General features: G+C 41.4%; 1 long non-coding RNA gene across 3 annotated transcripts; it reads right to left on the bottom strand.

Annotated features, from left to right (window-relative positions):
* Nucleotides 1-1,284: 1,284 nt before the first annotated feature.
* Nucleotides 1,285-24,051, bottom strand: LOC142099352 (uncharacterized). 3 transcript variants are annotated; one of them, XR_012678519.1, is made up of 5 exons: nucleotides 23,971-24,051; nucleotides 22,974-23,057; nucleotides 14,584-14,709; nucleotides 6,283-8,162; nucleotides 1,285-2,283 (listed from the first exon to the last, which is right to left on the bottom strand). It is a non-coding gene; the product is annotated as an uncharacterized LOC142099352 (long non-coding RNA). The 3 variants fall into 3 exon arrangements; XR_012678521.1 differs by lacking the exon at nucleotides 6,283-8,162; XR_012678520.1 differs by lacking the exons at nucleotides 6,283-8,162; nucleotides 14,584-14,709.
* Nucleotides 24,052-24,061: the final 10 nt, after the last annotated feature.

Raw genomic sequence — 24,061 nt, 5'->3', positions numbered from 1 at the left:
GTGTGAGCTGTCGTCTACCTTTGAGGGGCACCTTTCTCAATTTAGTGCTCTACTGAGGTCTTGTGCTTCTTATTTCCCCTCAGTACCTAGCCTTGCCAGTGACCCAAAGAGGCAAGTTTTGTTTTTGTTAACACATTTTAGAGGAGAGGCTATGGAATGGGCAAACCCTTTTGTTGAGTCTGATCACCCCATTCTATCTGACTTACAACTATTTGTCGAGGCAGTGATCAACAAGTTTTCACCAACACCTCCCGCTATGCCATCTTACGGGGCCTCCGTATTGTCAGCAGTTCCACCCATCTCACCTGGCCTAGAGATTCCTTTGTGCTCCACCCAATTGGTTCAAACTGCTGTTCCAGGGAATTCTCGCAAGAAGAAAAAGCGAAAGAAGAGAGAAAGGTCTACGGAGCTTGACCTGGCAGCTGGTATAGTCTCCTTTGCCCGTCCACCCACGGACGAGGACTGTTCTGCCGGGCCCCCAATTCTGGACTATGATTCCGATGAATTCAGACATTTTTGGTAATTGGGCGTCTGGAATCCGCCCTTAAGGGAGGGGGTACTGTCACGATCTGCCTACAGCTTATGCATTACATGCTGCTTTGCATGGCAGCTCCTGCCTTTTTGTCCTTATTATTATGATATTTATATTGGCAGTACCTCCATTCACCAGAGGTGCTGCTATTGTGCCTTATTGTGTGCATTAGGGGTTAACCTTCATGTTAACCAATTATCCCATGCACCTGGGTGTGGTTTTCCCTTTATATACCTGTCACTCCCAGCACACATGGCTGGTTATTGTTGTCCTATTCTGATGTCCTATCCTGTGTTACCTGTGGATTCTTCCTCCTGCCTTGCTCCTCTGGTTTATGCTGCCTGGAATCTGTTCATACCCCTGCATCCCTGCATTAGCTGTGTACCTGCTTGTTTCTGAACATTTATATTGTTTCCTGCATCAGCCTGCACCTGGTAATTACCACTACTCCTGACTACTTGTTATTTCTACTGGTCTGCAAATAAACACAGAGTGTTTTCACCATATTCGTGACTCCTAGCTGTACTCCTGTTTGTAACCGTGACACACACTACGATCTGGATATGAAAATGCTTATTGTTCTCATATCTGGTTACATTTTTCAGGTGTTGTCTATGTCAGCTTAACTTCAAGGTCATAGGCTCACATCTGGTAAGACTGCAAATCAGCAGAAAAATTAATAATCTTTTTTAGCAAATAATATTTCTATGCAAGTTACAATAAAATGGCTGAACAAAGGCTTCAACAAAAAATCATATTTAACATTTCCCATCTTTTATTCAATTTTCGGCCCTTTCTCCTCCTACCTAACCTATCTATAGAACCACATTCTTATCAAGTAGGTGCGTATACACATGTAGAAGGCCACATGCATAGAGTTGTTCCCCTTGGGGATCTGTCAACTCATCCCCCACTAATGACAAACCTGTGATCCTCCCTGTCCTAACTTGAGTTATGAGGAGATGCAATTTGGCAAATGTCCATGTCTAGAATAGATGGTTTCTTAGTAGGTAGTTAATGAGTCTATAGTAGTTCTGCAGGCCTTGCATGTTCTTCGTTCAGTCTTTAGTAGTTTCTTATTGCAAACTGTGCAGTTCTTTGGCTTTGCTAGTTCAAATAATTCATGACGCTCATAGTCAGGTCAGGTTTCAGCTGTAGTTTCTGTGATCATCAGAGGTACCGGATTTTAAGTGGTTCCCTTTTTGGAGAGACAATAGTCAAGTGTCAGTAACTTCTTAATCAGCCATATATTTAGTTTCATTATCACATATATGTTCAACAGGATTGCAAAACCATTTGCTACTAATGCCAATATCCAACATGAATCATTACTGACAACTTTACCAATGAGGTTATGCATCTGCACAAAGGCATTTTGAGAGTTTACTCTACTATGAGTGCAAATTGTTGAGCACTGCTTCCCATATGTTTCTCACAGTGGCATAGGCAATTTGTCACTTATCTGTCTGTTTCATACTGGGTTAGGGAGGCCTTGATCCCTACTTCAGACACAATTATTCTGGCAAGACATATCAATACCATAAGACAGTCATTTCTATTTATCAGAACAAAACTCCCCTGATTTGAAGACTTTGCAGTGTGATGCGTGTAGCCAGGTGTCTTTTTCCTGTACTTTCACTGCCATGGGAGTCGTCAACAGGACTTGATAAGGACCCTTGTATCTGGGTTCAAGACTTCTTCTGACGTGCTTCTCACGACCACCCAGTCCTTGGGTTGCAGTTTATGGGTACCTGTATCAAAATTAGGGTATGGAATGGAGGAGAACATTTAACCATGTATTTCAGTTAGTTGTTTCTATAATAAAGCAACATAGTTCAACAAATCACCATGTACATGCTGTAGTTGCTATGGAAAATAACAGCCTGTTCTGTTTGCTGTGCCAAACAGTATCTCATTTGGTGTTAAACCTGTGTCTTTCCTAGGAGTGTTTCTTACTAAGTGCAGGTAAACATGAGATCCATGGCAGACCTGTTTCAGCCATTATTTTCTGCATTTTTAATTTCAGAGTACCATTAAGGCGCGCCACACATCCCGAACTTTGGGGTCTGTAGGGGGTGTGAAGGGCAGATATGATTCCCATGTCTTTTAATAGTTTCTGGAATCATTGCCCCGAAAAGTGTATCTCTCTGTCACTTTCAATGACCTCTGGTACCCCATATCCGCAGATTACCTTATTCGCAATTTTCTTGGCTAATGCTTTAGCATTTGCTTTTCTATACAGCCATGTCTCCAGCCAGTGACTAAAGAAGTCGACACAGACTAGCACATTCTCAAAGCCTCAGCATTTGGGAAGTTGTAGAAAGTCTATCTGTATCCTCTCATAGGGATACTATGTCTGGGGTGTGCTTTTCCATGGAGTTGGGACAGACTTACCAGGGTTATTCTGTGTACAGATTTAGACATCCTGCCACTAACGACTGTGCTGCTTGGACGAACCCTGGTACTATCCATAAGCTGCTAGTGAGTACAACCATAGCATCTTTCTCCAGATGCACTTTCTCGTGTGCTATATTGGCCATAATGGGATAAACTACTTTTGGCAAACACAAACACTGACTTTTACACCACTCCTTGCACTTCTAGTGCTCCATGTTTTGCCCAAGTCTTTTTCTTATTCTCTGTTGCTTGTCTTTCCATAAGTTGGAGTGTGGTTTGGTCAAAATTGGGGTCAGGGGGTCACCATGTAAATAGACTCCCCTTGGGGCACTGGGGCTATGGCGGCTTCTCGTGTGGCCTGGTCTACCAGTCTATTTCACTTAGCTTTAGGGGTAGTATATCTGTGTGTGTCTTCACCTTCATCACTGTTTAGAGGACAGCTAGAATGCAGTGAACAGTGCCCTGGTATGTTCAGCATATTGACTGGTTTGCTTACTGAACCCATAAGGACCCTAATTATCCATAATATAGCTATAATCATGCACAATTACAAAAACATAACTTGAATCAGTGAAAATATTTACTCTTTGTCCTTTTGCATATATGCATGCAAGTGTCAGCTTCTTTTGCTGATGTGACTCGGTAGAGTCTGTTGAATCACTATTTCTGTGTGTGTGGTCTGTATAAGTGACAGGATCTATTTAATAGTGTGAACCATCTACAAAAAGAGTGATGTCTGCATCTAGTAATGGTTTATCTTTAATGTCAGATAAAACCAGAGATTCTTGTTTCATTAGTTCTATACAATCATGTTCAGAAAATGTTCAGAAAAATGTTGTGTTTGCATTTTTTCTTCTTCCTGTTCAAGCTGGGATGGAATTTCCCCAAATCCCTAGGATAACCCCAATATATACAGGTACTTCTTCCATCTTTTGAAACTTGCTGCAATAAGGCAGCAGGATTCAACATTGTGCACTGCTTAAGTGTAACGTTACTGGGAGTTAGTAGTGCTACTTCATAAGGATAGGCTTCACTAAGGAGCATGTGGAATCCAAGGAAAAGGTTCTTAGTTTCTGAGTTCCACATGGTTTACACTCATTATATGGGGTGTACAGTACAGCGGTTAAGACAGCAAGTGTTATATGTCACTCATTTCACAATAGAAGGGAATGTCCATTGTGCTGTATATCTTCATATTTAGTAAATCTGGCCGGTAACAAATGTTTTGTTTGTGCTTGGTTTAAAATTTCTGTTACTGCATGTGGTACCATTAAGGTAACTGGGTGTCCTAGCACAATAGCCATACTCTTTTCAAGCACTAAAGCAGCTGCAGCTTATTGCTTTTACACAGGTGGGTGCTGCTGGCAGTACTGTGTCTAATTGTGCAGAGTAGTATGCAAGTGACCTTAGCTTGCGACCATGTATTTGTGTCAGTACCCCTTGTACATGTGCACTGACTTCATAACAAAATAACGTGAAAGGCTTGTCATAATCTGGCAAAGCCAGTGCTGGCGCTGAAGTTACTTCAGCTTAAAATTGGTTAAACATTTGGTTCTGCTCAGAGGGGAGTGTAAATGGCTTGCTATCATCCAGAAATGCTAATGCAGGAGCACAGATAATAGCTCTTAAAGTCTTAAATCTTTTTCATTTCTGTACAAATATTGAATTCCCATCAATGCATTACCATACCCACGATACAAAGAATTATTCACAGTATATGACGATTATAGCACAGTAAATAAGGGCAGTAAATTTCTTTACAACACTGATTGACTCAAAACTGGAATGAGGATACAAATAAACACTTTTGCTTTCTGCACATACAGAAAAACCACCTAATTCATGCATTTGCTATGCGAATAGCACATAAACTCTATTATCTCTTTCCAAAACAAGGTAATCATTACTCAGCGGAGTCTACGTTATTTAAATCCTTCATTAGTTTATACTTATGTTTGTTGTGGCTGTAGACCAAAACATATTGCAAACTTCTATTCATTGAAAGTTGGATCAATGCAGTCTGGATTGCATAATGGGTCTTTGCAACTGGAGACCTGTGAATAAAAAAAAAACTTTTGCATAGAGATTAACATTTATTCACTAGGAATTACTGTACCTGTAACATGCGTGTACACTGTTATCAGGTAACCAGTGAACAGCTGCTAAAAACTTAACTGTGACGCTATGCGTTCCATGCCTTGATTTCCTCAAAGGGGCAGTCCCTAATCTCACAAACAGGGAATGTCAAAGTGACGAGACCTGGGCGAGTGTTCAAAGCCACTCCCTTCTCATCATCTCTTAGTACCGCCCTCTTAAATGACACTAATTTGCTTTCCAGATTTACAAACATTCAATCTGTAATCTTGGTTTCAAGCATTCAGCCATTTGAAAGCAACATTGCTTCTCTTATTGACTTAGATTACTCTCGTTAGACACCTCACATTGTGTCTGTAAATCACTCAACATTTTCTTAACAAAATGTCCCGTGAACAAATATTCACACATATTTCTAGATTCTGTGATTTCCAGATTGAAAGTACAAATATATTCACTTAAGTCTTGCTCACAGACAACATTTTATCTCGTAACATTTCTTTAAAGGCATAACAAACCCTCCTGATTTCTGAGAACATTTATCAGCGCCATTTTAACACAGATAAAAACAGCTTTTAATATCTGCATGTAAGCTCACTCCCACAATTCTCAACTTCATTAAAGAGAAAGCTATTTTTCTCAACTTCAGAAACAAATTATTTTGTTCAAATACAGAAACGACTTGTTGGACCCCAGCCAACTTTGTTCTGACACTAGTAATAATAGTGATAATGTACATTATTTACAGTCTTGTGACGGACCAAAGATTTTAAAACTTCTTTTGTATCTCTTCAAAAGCTTATCATTAAGCAATGCATGTACAACTTTTTCAACCTTGAAACATGCCTCTTTTAAAACGGATAAGACAACCAACAAACATTGTGATTTAAACTAAATCACACATCTCCCTTACAGAGCACTAAGACAGAGACCAAGTAGCGTGAACTTATAACGGATCTCCCTCACACGCAGTAAGACGGAGACAAAACTCACATACAGAGAAAGAAAACTTAACTGATATCTTTCAGCCTACTGCTGTGGAACTACAAGTCCCAGCATTACTCTAAATACAAGTTTGCTTCAACATGTTATCACTCAGCACTCTACATATTTTATCAATTTTACATACAGTGTCAGATAACAAAAAAGTGTGCTTCTTATCTCAACACACTGAAATCTTTTGCACCGAATAAGGGAGGGGTACATTTCACTCATTCAGCTGCGCAGGATCAAACATACATTTATAATATACAACCTACTTGATTCCTTATTCAGCTTCCGATGCATTTAGCATATCCACATATATTGCGACTTTCAAGATCTCTTAACTTTTCTGTGCCACCTCAAACAATCTCTTGGGGTTTGATCTCAATCCCCCTTTGTTCTTGTCACATTTCCACTTGCAACACCTTTGTTTCTCCATCCACACATATCAATTCTTTCTTTGGCTATCCCCGCTTTCTTGAAAAATTCCCTACAGACCTTCTACTCCCCCATTTCCTAAAGTCTTTGTGCATCATATCTATGAGGGAGCTGCTGTCATCTGTTTACTATCTATATTACCCATATTGACAGTATTCTGTTGAGTCCAAATCGGGACTCTTATCTAGTTTCTGTGGGTTGTCCTTGAAATGGACGTCCCGTTTTGTGGACTTCTTGTACTGGATGTCCGTGCCAAATAGCTTCTTTGACAGTATCTGGGACGAAGGTCTTTTGGAAATCTCTCTTACACAATTTGGGTAGATTACAGAATCTCCCTTCTTTGATATATCTCTGGGGATGGAGTCTAAAATGTTCACTCAGTGTTCAAAAGAGTAACTCTCTAAATCCCTTTATTCCATTACATGCTTCTTTGATCAATGTCTTATGTGACTTTTATGCTTTATACATTATACAATAGGTACAAACACATGCACTCAAAATTCAATCATCTTTCAAAAATCTAATCAACAATACAATTACAGTAAACAAATTGGGTTAATACTGTATTATATTAATCAGATGATACTTGAGACTCACAAATTCGCGTGTCAGGTGCCCAAGACAGACATGAGGTGACCCAGACTAGGAAGACCAACGAGTAGAAATCTACTGACCGCGGATGTTGGGGTTCAATGTGCTGGGAAACCTCCGTTGTCTGTCTTGTAGCCTGCTGGAGAGCGAATCTCGGTGGGACCTCCAAGTTGTTAGATCTAAAATTCTGACCCAATTCTGCCTGTGGTGTCAAGTATATCTGGAAGCGCTTCAATCAGCTGGAGAGAATTGACACAGACCAAGTTCTGTATACAAGGAATATTCTCTAGTTTATTGATACAAAGATACAAGTTTTTATAGCTTACTGAATAAATGAATCCTACATCATTAGCATACAAGTCTATGAGAAGCGCTACTGATTAACTTTCTCACGTATTCTTGTGGCGTTTATTTTCTCCCCCTTCTAAGGACAGATGAGCCTATTATTTTTATCTCAAGGGGAGCTGGAGTATGTCCAACATCAAGGGCACAGCTCCCACACTACGAGCTGGATATGAAAATGCTTATTCTCATATCTGGTTACATTCTTCATGTGTTGTCTATGTCAGCTTAACTTCAAGGCCATAGGCTCACATCTGGTAAGACTGCAAATCAGCAGAAAAATGAATAATCTTTTTTTAGCAAACAATATTTCTATGCAAGTTACAATAAAATGGCTGAACAAAGGCTTTATGAGGCCTTAACAAAAAAATCATATTTAAACACCACCATCCTTGTGGCAGAAATGTTGACATCAGACCAAAGTACACCAACCATTCAGCACTGGCTATCTTGTTTATGTCGGGATTTTTTTAATGTGTGCAAGAAAAATCTTAGTCCACAAAAGGTTGAGATTGACTTTAGCTGGGCTCTTATCCATGCAGCAACACAGACATTCAATCAAATCAACATCATGGACTATTTAAAAAAATGTATGCTAGTTTGTGACGGAACAATATTGTGTCATTTTACAATTTTGCATATATTTGCTTCACATATGATGAAGCTTATGAGCATGAAAGTATCCCAATTGAAAGTGAGTGTTTCTTTATTCATTTGCATTAATACAGAATGCAAGTAGTCTTCAGGAAATTGAAGTTCAACTTTCACGGATGACATATTTTTTCTGTAAAAAAAGAAACAAAGGCATATAGGGCGCACATAGATGAATTGCATGATGCAATCAACAATCAAAAAATAGAAAGGTTGGAAAAGCTTTTAGAGGATCGGACCATTGGAGATTTAATAGAAAATGACAGTGACGAAGAAAGGAAGATCAAGAGGGGCTCTCCATTTTCAAAGTTATTTTAAAATATGTTTACAGAAACCAAAAAACAAGTAGAAGTGGATGACAATGAGAGTGCAACAGCAGCTCATAATGTACTGCATTGTCCAACACTTATTACTGTGCTGGAATCATATGTGGCAACCATCCCGTTATAGAGTGGAATAATGTTCCAAAACCTCAATTTTGGGAAACCACGTGACACTAATGCAGCAGTTGAAAATTGGTTCAGAACTACCAAGAAGGTTATCTTAAATGATAAACTACATCGTAGGCCTGGAGATTTTTTTTTTTTTAAAGGTAATTTTATTAGTTTTTTCAAAACAAACAGTGAATTTGACACATACCATGAGATAATATAAACATGGTGTATACATATAAAACTCCAAAATGTTTACTCTCAATAAAAAGAAGGGCTCTGAGTCATTATCTATAATCAGGTATGTTGTACATAAAAAGGAAAAAAGTTGTTTAAGTTTTTTAAAAGGGAGGGGGGAGACAAACAATAGGGAGGGGAATGTTTTAGGGGAGGGAAGGGGTAAAGGGGAAATGTTCTACTCATTGCTTTATGCATCAGATTACATGGAAAAAGAGCGTTAACCCTGGTAATTTTATGAAGGGCAAATTAAGTTGGGCCTTTCCACTTCTCATATGCGTAAAGAACCTTCTTAAACCCAGCGGGGATATAAATCAAAATGATAGATTTGTCAAACGGTTGTCAGGGGAGGCTCAGCGTCATAGTAACTCGTCCAAGAAGACCATGTTTTTTGGAAATTCACAGGTTTGTCTTTGAGAAAAGCTGTGATGCTTTCCATCCTATAGATTGACCATACTTTATTTATAGTGGCTGAGAGCGAGGGGGGAGAGGTATTTTTCCATAGGGCGGCAATTAAACATTTAGAGGCATTTAGTATATGATTGATTAGTTTTTGCGTGAAGCGACCAGAGTCCGGGATCCGTCTAGGAAGAAGCGAGTATTGGGGGGACTCGGGCATTTCAACCTGTGTAATATCCTTAATGAGATTATGAATTTGTTGCCAATAGGGTTGCAATTTAGGGCAACACCACCAAACATGCAACAGGGTACCCCGCAGACCGCAACCTCTCCAACATCGGTCGCTAAACGCTGGGAAGATAGTGTGGAGACGAGAGGGGACCAAATACCACCTGTAGAAAATCTTGTAAGATTTTTTTTTTATTTTAACGGATATGGATGACTTAGCTATGTTAGTTCTCACCTTTGACCATTCTTTAGTAGTCAAGGTCTCCCAGGTGTCCCTCTCCCAGGCAAGCTCATGAGGGTCTTTTTCGGGCTGGCCAAAGTTATTAATCAATTGATACAAGGTGGAAATTAAGCCCCTCGTTGTCGGGGAATGGCGACATAGAGATTCTAGAGCAGAGCATCGGTCCGAGGGGAGAGGCGCTTTTAAGGATCTATATAGATGCCTAAGTTGAAGATATTGATAGAAGATTTTTTGGGGTAAATGAAATCTTCTTTGTAAGTCTGAAAATGTAGGGAAAACCCCAGCTGGGACTAGATCCCATATAAAAAGCAAATTATGTACGGACCAGCAATGAAACATTTTATGATCTAACCCTGGTTCAAAGTTGTTATTGTTCCAAAGAGGGACAAGCAATGGGTAGTCAGATCGCAACTTATAAAATCTAGTCATTTGATCCCAAATTGAGACCGAGAAACGAGCAGTCGGAATCAGGGCTAGACGTCTGGTCCTATGCTGGGATGGCACCCAGAGAAGGGAATATGCAGAATATAGCTGTAATATATCTGCCTCAATCTGTATCCACACTCTATATTGAGGGGGTAAATGCCATAAGATACATTGTGCCATGTGTGTAGCTCTATAATACTTTATTATGTTTGGTAGGCCGAGTCCTCCAGAGGTTTGATGTTTATAGAGTATACGCATTCGCACTCTAGGCTTACGTCCTGCCCATACAAATTTAGATACCATCTGCTGAAGATGTTGGAGGACATGCAAGGGGACCTGAATTGGGAGTGTTTGCCACAGATAAAGTAATCTGGGCAATACATTCATTTTGACAGAAGCCATCCTGCCTATCCAGGAAATATGAGATTTGTCTAATTTTGGTAGGTCACCCCTAATTGTATTAATTAACCTGGGGAAATTGGCTGCATATAGAGAGGAGTAACTCTTAGTTAAGTATATTCCCAAATCTTTAGAACACGTAGGAATACCCGTGATTTCCGGGTTGTTTCTGATTCTAGCTGTTAGGGGTTCCATGATCAGGGCAAAGAGTAAGGGTGATAAGGGGCAGCCCTGACGAGTGCCGTTACTTATTTTAAAGGGTGCGGATGTGAGGCCGTTCGCTAAAACTGAAGCTGTTGGGTTATGATATAGTGCCGAGATCTCCTTACAAAAAGAACCCTGGATCCCCATGCTTCCCTGAGTCTGCTGAATGAAAGGCCAAGCTACTCTATCAAAAGCTTTCTCAGCATCTAGAGCAACCACCAAAGCAGGGAGAGACACGATATTAGCTATGTGAATTAGGTCTATTATCCTTCTTGTATTATCCGAAGCTTGCCTTCCTGGGACGAAACCGACTTGGTCTGGGTGGACCAGTGAGGGGAGAACAGCACCAAGTCTGTTTGCTAGGATCTTAGCAAAAAGTTTTAAATGTACGTTAAGCAGAGAGATGGGTCTATAGTTACTCACTTCTGTCGGATCTCTGTCTGGTTTAGGTATTACCACAATCCCCGCTCCAGTGGTGGCTCCATCAAATTTGTCCCCACCAAGAACCGAGCTAAACAACCCTGAAAGCATGGGGATCAGTTGGCGAACAATATATGTAATATATGGAGGAAAATCCATCCGGACCTGGAGCTGATTGACGCTTCAACGCTTTAATGGCCTCCTTAATTTCTTCTGAGGTAATCTCTGCATTAAGAGTTGACAATTGACTTCTACTGAGTTTGGGTAAGTGACAGGAGCAGAGGTAGTTTTTAATATCTGCTTTAAGCTGGACTGGATCTTCTATTGTTGATCTCAAATTGTATAGAGAAGCGTAATAATCCCTAAACCGTTGCGCGATCTTTTGGGGATCATAAAGAAGAGAATCCGTAGAATCTTTTAGCATCATTATTCTGTTGCGAGTACGGTGGGCTCGGAGTTTGCGTGCCAAGATAGTATCGGCTTTGTCGCCTTTTTCATAATACTTTTGTTGAACCCACAGAAGCGTCTTAGCTGCCTGTTTTGATAAGCTGTCCCTTAAGAGAGAGAAGTTTTGAGTATAGATTCTGTTTAGGATTTATTTGGTGACGAGATGTAACTTGCTGTATTTGTTGATCGAGTTTGCGTATGCGCTCTCTCTTTTTGTTGCGCTGCCAATCTGATAAAGATACCGCGTATGGTGGCCTTATGGGCTTCCCATAGAATAGACTGTGATATCTCGGGGGACGCATTTTGTGAAATATACTCAGTTATAGCCTGAGATATCTGAGAGATATGCTCTTTCTTAAGAAGTAATGACTCATCAAGTCGCCATCTAGGGCGTGATTGTGCGAGCCGTGGCAAGAGCAAAGACAGCTCAATTGATTCATGGTCAGACCAGGACACTGGGAAGACCTGGACACCTCCCAATTTCTGGGTTGTCTGATGATCTACAAAAAAGTAATCTATTCTTGAATACAGATCATGAGGGGCCGAATAATGAGTGTATTCTCTGGAAGAAGGGTATAGAACTCTCAAGGCATCATATAAATTGTATAGTTTCAATTGATCTTTAAGCCTGCCAGGCTCCTTAGAGTGCCCTAGAGAAATATGAGTTTGGGTGGACCTATCTAGTGTTGGGTCAAGGATAGTATTAAAGTCCCCTCCCACTATGGTCATACCACCCGCATGAGAGGATAATTGCTGAAAAAAATCTGCGTAAAAAGCTCGCTGTTACACGTTTGGGGCGTATACTGAGGCTAAAGTTATGGGACTCTGATTCAAGATACCTTTAAGAATGACATATCTACCAAGAGGATCAGATGTTTGCGATTCAATAGTCAAAGGTACTCTACTGTGTATCAATATTGCTGTACCTCTGCATTTTGCATTTGCAGAAGAGTAAAAAGCATGTGGATAGGATTTAGAGGTCAATGAGGGGTGTGGGTCCTTAAGGTGTGTCTCTTGTAAGAAAATCAAGTCTGGATTTTTCCTTTTGAAATATTGTAAGGCCATTGTACGCTTATTGGGTGAGCTAAGACCGTTGACATTGAGAGATATTATTTTAAGACTCATGGGGGATATTTGTGCAGGAATAGCACCTCTTTAACAATGAGGGTGAAGCTTTTATTTAAATCTAGTAGCTGGATGTGGGGAATGAAAGATACATAAGGAAAAAGGGGATGGAAATGTATTGCGGTTCTGAACTCGGGGCGAGTTCTAGGACCTAGGTAAAAGAGATGTGGCGGGTTGCGTGACACCATCTCTTTGGTAGTGGAAGGTTTGGCGGGGGTAGTGGAATTTCGTGGAAAATGTCGTATACAACTAACAAAATCTGTGTTCAACGCACTTTTAAGGCACATGTGTGCGGGCGAAATAAGCATGGGTGTGGGGGACAGGTAACTATCAGAACAAAGTGATATGAGTAGCATAATATAAACATCAAACCAAAAGATGTCAATATAGTTTTAACATATAAACATTTCAACAGTGTGAACCAGAACTGTAAACATATTTTATGTAAATTCCGGAGAAGACCAGAGAAAGTACTAATATACAAGTTAAGACTCCATGTCTATTTTTAGGATCTAGAATTGGCCAACGCCCTTCAAGGGGAGAGGGTAGGGAAGGGAGAAGGGGAATAGGGAGGGGGGCGACAGGGGAAGAGGGGGAAGGGATCAGGGAAGGGGAAGAGGGACGTTGACCTGGATGCTAATAACTGTATCAAAAAGTTATTTAGTCTAAGAGATTAGCAAAGGCCTATAATCTAGTTTTATATAAGCTTCAAGTATTAAAGCGGACACAATGAACCTGTGTGAAACATTAAACTAATTACGTATAAACAATCATAGTCATAGTTAAGTTAGTATGATTACTCAAACCTCATGAAAAGTGGGGCCTAGGATAGTAAATAGACTGGAGTTAGTTTATGTCCATGGATCACGCTTTTTGCCAGGATGGAGCCGGCACCGACGTCTTCTGTCCTGATGAAGATGCTGAAGTAGATTGCTCAGAATCCTGGATAAGGTGAAGACGCCTGAGCAGATCAAGACCCTGCTCTGGGGTTTTCACCGAGTGGTTACGTCCATCTTTGGAGACAATTAGTTGGAATGGGAAGCCCCACTTATACTTTATCGAGTGGTTGCGTAGGACTTTAGTAACATTAATAAGGTCTCTACGTTTTTTCAATGTGGATGGCGGCAAATCCTGATACAACTGTAGGTGCGATCCAGAGTAGGAAATCGATTGCACATTTCTAGCTGACGCCATTATTCGTTCTTTAGTCTTGAAGTAGTGGAAACGTATAATTATGTCTCTTGGAGGCTGATCTGGATTTGGTTTCGGGCGAAGGGCTCTGTGCGCCCTATCTAAATTAAGTAATTCTTTTGGTATATCAGGCAACATTTGAAGGAATAAGCCCTCTAGGTAGTCGGGCATTGCCTCTGCAGAAATGGTTTCCGGGACGTTTTTTATCCGGATGTTATTGCATCTGTTTCGGTTCTCTAAGTCTTCCAGTTGATCTTTAAAAGTGTAGAGTTCCGCTCGCAAGTCAGCTATCTCTGTTATTTGCTGATGTTTAGAGACTGCATCCAGCTGGTTTTCTACGACATCTGTGCGGGAACCAAGTTCTGCTATTTCTGAACGGAGCTCTGATACAATTGCTCTCATTTCTGATTGAATTGTTTTTGTGACAATAGCAATCACATCATTTGGGGTGAGTGGATTTTCAGGTGACGAGTTGTCCTCTGAGTCTGAACCTATATCAGCAGTATCAGACAATGCTTTAGAGCGGCCTCCAGCCTTTTCGAGGGCCTTTATATTGGAATGTTTAGGAGTATTACTTATTTTTGTGAGACATATTAGCGAGCAAGGAGTGACCACACTCGTCTCAGATTAAACGTAGAGATTAGATCCAGCAACACTTGAGTGTACAGAACAAGACAAAAAGAGGGGGGGGGGCTCCCAATCTGTGCAGAAAGATATACGACACTTTGCCTCAGTACATCAGAAATATACAGTGCATCCCGCACCCCCTAGTGTTAGAGTCAAGGTAATATTTCTATAAAACTTACAGTTGCAAGTTGTAGAGGAGCTTAGAATGACAGAGGTAAACCGGTTATCTTGATGTTGGCAACTTCAATAGTTGGTGCTGCAGTAGCAGAAGCAATCTCATCGCTTCTCAGTGACCCTCTGTGAATCTTCCAAACATAAGACCGAAAATTAGTACTGTTGAACAGCCACTAGATGGCGGCAGTGCAGTGCATGGTAAGCTGTTAGGCCATGATATACCCCAGACAGTGTCTAATAATAGTAATACAGACAAGCTCTTCAATGTGATGTCTGGAGCTAACTTCAGGGATCATCATCATCGTCATTTTATTTATATAGCGCCACTAATGGTGGCGCCGGCCTTTTGTGTACCCTAAATATCACCTATTTTAAAAATAAATCTAAATAATTGATATCTGTAGTAACTTGATTATATCTCTTACTCAGTTGTGAAGACCTTGAAAACATTCAAACTGTACTTAATACCTGGACATATGAATAATTAGTGAATGCAAAAGAAAAGGGTAAAGAAAAATTATGTACAAAGTTAAATATATATAAATAACTAAAGCTCAATACATTATATAGCACTGGCATTCAATTTACTTTCAACCTGCTGTACTGTATGTTGAATTTTTTTTGCGATTTATGAAACTGCTAAGTGCTGTTTTTGCACAAGGCTGCACAAGTGCGTGCACATTCACCCGTTGCTGGCAATAGGAAAATGTGAAGGGTTGCGCAAATAAGGCACTTTTCCACTTCCAAACTCTTGCCCTTTATATGGGTGCATATGTGGTATTGTCCAATTGTCGTTTTTAAAGCGGCAATTGCAGGACCCACTGCAGTATAATGCTATCTAAAGGTTATGGTCAAGCACTGGGTCCTGGTATTGCCGCTTTAAAACTGCAAATGTCAGTGTCGCCTTTTGAAGTCACGTCAATTGAAAGTGCCAGGGTTTTCTGTACTCACAATTTATTCAAGCCGTGACGGAAAAGCTTACCCCATCCCTGTAGAGTTATAAATTGATTTTGACAATATTGTTTTGTTTATGTTTGCAGGAGAATAGGTTCCTGCAACGGGACAAGGACATGTTCAGAAAAATTATTTGTACATGGTTTACCATGTATGTTTTTTATCACTGTTGTTAAACCTACAACAGACAATCCTTTGTTATGTCACGCATGTTACACAGCACTTCCATCTATTGTTACAGTTTTTGGAATAAGGTAAAAATACCGTTTAAAAGATATAAAATGCAATTACATAATTATTGCTATGATTAGGATTTTTTATCCTTTTAACTGGCATGCATAATTTTTCTGATGAACAAATTTATAAAAAAAAAATGTAGGGCCCCTCTTTCAAAATAAGAAAATGATTCATAGTAAAGGAATCTCAATTTAATATTGAATAACTGTTTCTAAAGCAATGATTTATGTTCAGTACATAGGTATAAGGCAGTAGCAGTGACCTACAATGTCGGAGAACATTTTGTATGCTTCTTTAACCTAACAGATTATTCTTGGCACTATTATGATGGAATTAAAGAATGTAAACATCCTGGAAAAGGAATTCAAGTAGCTACACCAGAGCTAATTTAACAAATTCTTGTACCAGGAGTCAATGTTGGACATATAGTTATGGTTCGACTCAACGACTCATCGTTGAATACTGTTCAGGTAAATATATATTCACTACATTAATAAGTTATTTCTCAAACCAGGTACAGTTTGGGTTTGGAAATGTATAGCTATTGTTCTTCAACATTAAACTTTGCTTTACATTTCACTGACAAATTGCAAACTTAATACATACTGTAACAAATCACCCTACTACCAGTGGCGGATCCAGGAGGGGGCGCTCGCCCCCCCCCCCCCCCCCACCAGGGGCTTGCTGCCGACAGCTGCACACTGTGCAGGTCCGTTCAGCAGTGACAGTATGCTGTCCGGCTGCTCTGATTGTGTTTTAAACACAATCAGAGCAGCGGGACAGCACACTTTCACTGCTGAACGGACCTGAACATACTGTGCAGCCGCCAGCAGCCTTAGAACACAGAAATCGCCCGGGGTAGGACAAATGTCTGGGTCCGCCCCTGCCTACTACAGTGGTTCCCAAAGTGTGTGCGCCGCGGCGCTGTCACAGGAGTGCCACAGCCAGGAAGAGAAATTAAAAGAAAAAAAAAAAATTACCAATCAGACGACACCAAGGACCCAACATCCTCACTCCTCGCTTCTCACTGAATGTGGATGCAGGGGCACAAAGTGAGTGGATGAAGGAGGGCACAGAGTGTGTGGAGATGAAGGAGGGCACAGAGTGTGTGGAGATGAAGGAGGGCACAGAGTGTGTGGAGATGATGCAGGGGCACAGTGTGTGTGGATGAAGGGGGCACAGTGTGTGTGGAGATGAAGGATGGCACAGTGTGAGTTAGCTGTAAATTATTATTTGACAGAAATAGAATTGAAAAAAATATATAAAAATAATATTTTCCCTTGGATTTATGTGTATTATTTTTGCATACAACTAAATAAGTATTTCTCTCCTGACCTAAATACTTATTACGTTTTTTTTGACCCAACTACTTTTAAAACGGAACTGCTTGGTAATTATTTTGGAGGGGTGCCTTGAAAAATTATGGAGACTTTAAGGGTGCCGCGAACTGCAAAAGTTTGGGAACCACTGCCCTACTAGTGAAGTTGTCAGAACATGTTATACACAAGAGCTTCACCTTTAGCAACTCCCTTTCCCAAGGAACCAGATATATTCACCGACACTCGGTTGTCCCCAAGACTTAATCTCGTCTAGTAATACATTAACACTAGTAGGGGTACACCGCAGAGGACTTGGTAATGGGATGTAAAGCAGAGATCTGTATAGCAACAAGGATGCAAGATACGCCTGGACCAGGTTGAGCATATATACTGAGAAGCAATAGGATGTGGTACCGACTTCCACCATAATAACAGCTTGACAGTGTAGAGTAAGAGGATGGACATAATGCCAGTTTGGCCAAAGTGAGGATAACGCTGGAGAGAAACACACAGTGCAAGGGAAAGTGCATAGGCAAGGTTGCATAAATCTGGAATGAGCCTCATAACCGACACAGGAAAGTCCAATGGAGCAGATAGAGGGCAACATGATCTTGCAGATGGAAAGTGGTATCACAGAAAAAAGGCATAGTGAAACACCAGGCTAAAGGTTCAGTCCCGCAAGCAATATAAATACCAAGGCTGACATCCTAAGGTATGCAATACTGTAACAGGGAAAACAAATACAGCAATTATCTGCTGATCCTAAGACATACTTTATATTTTAGCAAGTCAATAATTTAAAATACATTTGTTCACATTCTATTAATCGTCCAATTGTAAGAAATATAGCAATTTATTTTTGCTTAACTTTCTAACAGATCTTTACGATTCACAAGAAATTATGATATATAAAGAAATTATTTATTTTTCTTAAGAACCTACAATACTAAAGGATATGATTAATGCACAGAAATGGGTGAAAGAAAATAAACATACACTGGTAGGAGGTTTTGAACCAACTATACTTTCAATGGCGAAGAGCCATGCAGACTATTGCATCACAAACTACCAAAATTATATGAATTTTGGAAACGAGGGGGAAGACTGCTGGGAGCCATTTGTGTTCACATTTACAGAGAAAAATGATATGGAAAAGTTACTTCAGGAGATAAGGGACAAAAAAAGACTACTTGTACATACCGCATTATGTGTGCAAAATAAATGCTAAAATAAAGAAATCACTTATTAAACTAATTATTTTGTAAACACATAATCCAGTTTTTGAACAAATGTTTTGTACAAGGTTAAATATAATTTTTATAAGCTGAATTTAATTATACAACACTGAATATTGTATTATAAATTCAAAATTTACAACTATTGAGTGAATGCATGAGTCAATATTCATTCTTCTTCTTATATTTAAGTTATATTGGGGTGTACAGCAATGACAGACAAACTCATATATTGAAGAAGCTGCCTTTCAGGCGTGTAAGAGCACTTCAAAAGGTCACAAGTTAAAATTAATCCTTTAGATGTTCTGGAGGGCAGCACAGTGGCTCAGTGGTTAGCACTTCTCCCTCACAGCACTAGGGTCATGAGTTTGATTCCTGACCATGGTCTTATCGGTGTGGAGTTTGTATGTTCAACCCGTGTTTGCGTGGGTTTCCTCCGGATGCTCCGGTTTTCTCCCACACTCCAAAAAACATACTAGTAGGTTCACTGGCTGCTATCAAATTGACTCTAGTCTGTCTTTGTGTATGTTAGGGAATTTAGACTGTAAGCTCCAATGGGGCAGGGACTGAGGTGAATGAGTTCTTTGTACAGCGCTGCGGAATTAGTGGCACTATATAAATAAATGATTATGATGATGAGGGCAGCTATCCTTTTGTTACCATGAGAGCAAAAGGGTTCATATATAGTGAAACACAAGGAGTGATGTGTTAAGTTAAGAACCAGTGACCCATGAGCTATGTGAGAGAGGATAAACAATGAGCAGGACAGGTTAGATAGAGACCTGGACACAAGTCAATCAGTTCTGCATGTTAGAGGCAGATTCAAAGATGAGACAGATTTCAGACTTTGTCTCAAGCAGGTTAGATGTCCATTTAACCAAGATAAAACCATTGAAAAAGAGAGTGAGGGCATTCTCAACAATTTGAACCTATACCTAGTATGCCACCTGATTGCATGCCCAAAACAGCGTTGGGCCAGGCAAAAGACAAATGTTTTATATGTAGCTGGCCACCCTGTGTTGATTCCCACTGTCAAATTGCTGGCCCAACGGCATTTAACCCTTGAAAAACTGCAGCTACTTATTCAAAATGATAAAATATGGTGACTTTGACCACTGATTTCATGCCCATAACCTTGTTGGGTCAGGCGAAATGCTAATGCATTTTTTATAAGGGACCCCCTGTAGTGTTAATTTGATGTGAAATCTGTGAACCAAATTGATTTAATCCTTTAAAAATAAGCTTTTCTGAATAAGAAGCTGGAGCATGAATTAGAAACGAATAAGAAGCTGGTCGAATAAGAAGCTAACTTCAGCCTCGTCTTTTCCTCCTGATATTTTCTCCTTACATGCCTCCATTTCTCACTAGTTCCTCGATTACTCACCTGTTTCTCCCTCAAATGCCACCTCCAACCCACTGGCTTCTCCCTCACATGTCCCTCCTGGGACGTACTAAAAGGAATGACAGCTTCAGTCTGCTAAAAGGAATGCCAATAGACTTCTATGATAGCAAATTTAATTTTTGTGTATATTTTAGAAAATGCTATACTTCTTAAATATATCTTAAATATATCTTCCACACACTTATTGCTAAGGTACTAGGTCATGTTTTACATGTGGAATGACGGCCAATTACTGTGGAATGACAGCTGTTTTACGATTTTTAAAAATATACATAAAATTACAATTTTCTATCATAGAAGTCTATTGGCATTCCTTTTAGCAGACTGAAGCTGTCATTCCTTTTAGTACATCCCTCCCTCCTTCCTACACGCTTCTCCCTGACATACCACTTGCCCGCCACCTTTTTACAAACATTCCCCGTTTTCACACTATCTTTTTCCTTACACGCCTCCACATTTATTTTCTCCCACTATTTTCCCCCATGCCGAAGTTACCCACTTGTTTCTCCCTCACATGCCAAGCACACGTCTGTTCTATCATAAGAGAAATAACCTGGCGGGAGATGGAAGGCTGGCTGTTCCTGCCCTCTCCCCACCCACAGGCTTCTCCATGATATAAACCCTCCCAATTCACAGGTTCTTACTTCACCTGTCGTCCTAAACACAAGCGTTTCAATATCCTGCTGATCCTCCACTGCTCTTAGCGGCACCGCAACATTAGCAACATACAACTCTAATTCTTCATCTGTACCATGTGACATGACTTGGTGATGTCATACTGACGTCAGCAGATACAATAGCTGAAGGAACGAGTAGCTGCTGTATGATTATGGTGTTTCATATGTATCGGTTTGCTAAAGTGCTGCTTGTGCTTTTGGGATGACTCGCAGGGGAGGGCTAGCAGACTTTAGCCCGGGGAGCAAGCACACGGCACTGGCCCATAAGTAGCGGCCCATCCTTAAAGAGTGGGTTTTTTTGTGCAATATATATGTATCTATATAAAAAGAGGCTATTTTAATGCTGCTTAATCCATATATATTTTTATGCCCAGGCCCAGAGGATTAAGGCTCTGGGGGGCCTGGGCACTTTAGACAGGGTAACCCCATATGATGTAGCATGGTCATCATTTTAGACAAATAAACAGGCAATACTGCGTGCACTACTGTTAGGTGCACACAGTTCTACCTTCACGAGCAGTACACGGTGAAGCGGGACATACCTCCCAACCAGGGCCTGATTAAGGGTTCTGGCCGCCCTAGGCTAATACGACCGCAGCGCCCCCCCCCCTCCTCCGAATATATAGGTGTATAGGAACACTCCTGAATATGAATGTTCAGGTGTATTCTCCAGCATTCAAATTTAGACAGATTGTGCCATTGTCTCTTACCTTGCTCTTCTCTCTTGCAACTTTGTTATCCTCTCGCTGGCTTCAGGAAAGTTGGCGTCCTTTTTTGAAAATGCAAAAATGTATTATAATGCAAACCCTGAATGATTAGGCCCTTTAGTTAAAACAAAACACTCCATTATGGCCAGCTAAAAGTACCCCATTGGACAGGCATATATAAGCAATATCTGAATATTTGTTGTCAATCAAATACAAACCTCTACCAGCCCCATCTCACTAATATTTAGTATTCTAGTGATTGCTGAGACCACCCATGTGACCACCACACAATCATGAGATTCTGCCCCCCAAAGCTGCTCTATTTTTTAAATACCCCCCACAGCCATTTTCCTTAACCCCTGCTGCAGCCATTTTCTTTACCTCCCACCCTGCATCCATCCCCCTTGCAGCTATTTTCCTTGCCTCCACTCTGCTAGCTAGCTATCCCCCCCCCGTCACATTAAAACTCCCCCAGTCACATATATCAGCCCCCCTCCTCTGCCCTCCTTCATACATATCAACCTCTCTACCTCCCTATAGCTTTTCATGGCAGCCCCCCCCCCTCGCACCCTATAGATTTGTATGACAGTCCCCCTCTCCCTCCCTATACATATGCATGACAGTCCCCCCTCTCCCTCTCTATAGATATGCAGGGTAGTCCCCCCTTCCTCCCTATAGATATGCAGGGTAGTTCCCCCCCCCCTCTCTATAGATATGCAGTGTAGTTCCCCCCCCCTCTCTATAGATATGCAGTGTAGTTCCCCCCCTCCCTATAGATATGCAGGGTAGTTCCCCCCCTCCCTATAGATATGCAGGGTAGTTCCCCCCCCCCCCCTTCCTATAGATATGCAGGGCAGTTCCCCCTCCCTATAGATATGCAGGGCAGTTCTCCCCCTCCCTATAGATATGCAGGGCAGTTCCCCCCATTATAGATATGCAGGGCAGTTCCCCCCTCCCTATAGATATGCAGGGCAGTCCCCCCCCCCCCCCCTCCCTATAGATATGCAGGGCAGTCCCCCCCCCCTCCCTATAGATATGCAGGGCAGTTCCTCCCCCCTCCCTATAGATATGCAGGGCAGTTCCCCCCCCCTCCCTATAGATATGCAGGGCAGTTCCCCCCCCCCCTCCCTATAGATATGCAGGGCAGTTCCCCCCCCTCCCTATAGATATGCAGGGCAGTTCCCCCCCCCCCTCCCTATAGATATGCAGGGCAGTTCCCCCCCCCCTCCCTATAGATATGCAGGGCAGTTCCCCCCCCCCCTCCCTATAGATATGCAGGGCAGTTCCCCCCCCCTCCCTATAGATATGCAGGGCAGTTCCCCCCCCCTCCCTATAGATATGCAGGGCAGTCCCCCCCCCCCCTCCCTATAGATATGCAGGGCAGTTCCCCCCCCTCCCTATAGATATGCAGGGCAGTTCCCCCCCCCCCCCCTCCCTATAGATATGCAGGGCAGTTCCCCCCTTCACTTACCTGTAGTTGTGCCAGCGTCGCTCCTCTCCTCAGATCAGCAGATAGGAAGTGAAGACGTCCTGCTTCCTGTCTGCTGCACAGCAACAGGCAGCCTGGCGATTGGCTGTGTGTTGCTAACCACCAATGCTTTTGATCGTCAAGCCCTCCACCCCCCCCGCGGCGACCCCCCCCCTCCCCCCCCCAAAAAAAAATGAATGAAGAAAAAAAAAAAATGTAAAAAAAAAAAATACCCACAGTGCCGCGCCCCCCGGGACCCAGTGCCCCAGGCTGCAGCCTGGTCAGCCTAGTGGTTCATCAGGCCCTGCTCCCAACTGTCCTAAGCGAAACAGTCACCCAAATTCGGGACTGTCTCACCAGATTCAGAACAGTTGGCAGACTGTCCTGCTCTCCTACCTGTCTTTGTCACTGTCACCACCTGTGGCTGCTGGTTACTTTAGCTCATTTGCTGGTTGTCTGGATCCTGGAATGTTGGAGGCCCTATTTGAAAAAGAAATGGGTACATGAAATTTAGAAAACTCCAACCAGTCCCGATGTTAAATCAATAACACTCACGTTTTATAATTAGGCCTCCCTCCAGCCACAACATTAAACTAATATTCACATTTGCTAAATAGATCTCTTTCTCTCCAACCAACCCTGACATTAGATAGCAAACACATTTAATATATAAACCTATTTCCATCCCTCCAGTCGCAACAATAATTTAAATAGCATTTACATTTAACAAATATTACCATTTCCCACAACAATCACAGGCATTAAAAAAACAATCACATTTAAAAAATAGACCTCATTTCCACAACCAGCCCACAATTAATAAATAGCTCCCAAACCACCCCAGCATTAAATTAAAGGTCTAATTACCCCATTATAAATTCATAGGCCCCACTATTAAATGAAATTGCCCCACCATCACCCCACAAATAAAATAGCACCCAATAATTAACCCCCACCTGCATTCCACAATTAAATTAATAGCCTACCTCCCACATTATATTAAAATGCCCCCTCCCTCCCACACTACAGTCATTTACTGACAAACACAGCATTCATTTATTGGCCCCCACACACACTACATTCACTTACTGGCCCCATACTGATATATATATATATATATATATATATATATATATATATATATATATATATACACACACACACACACACACACACACACACACACACACACACACACACACACACACACACACACACACACAACATGCTGCTGACACACACACATATACATGATGCTGCTGACACACACACATATACACATACATACATACATGATGATGCTGCTGCTGACACACACACATATACACATACATACATACATACATACATGATGATGCTGCTGCTGACACACACACCGCCCCCCCCCACTTACCTTGTCTTATCCGCGCACTCTGCTCTGCAGTCTTCTGACTTGGAACGGCACCTATCACGTGGTGCGCGTCCCATGTCACAATAGAAACCAG

The sequence above is a fragment of the Mixophyes fleayi genome, chromosome 8 (assembly GCF_038048845.1).
Source record: "Mixophyes fleayi isolate aMixFle1 chromosome 8, aMixFle1.hap1, whole genome shotgun sequence".
NCBI lineage: Eukaryota > Metazoa > Chordata > Amphibia > Anura > Limnodynastidae > Mixophyes > Mixophyes fleayi.
The sequence above is the reverse complement of the archived record's forward strand: the minus strand, read 5'-3'. Positions and strand labels throughout refer to the sequence as shown.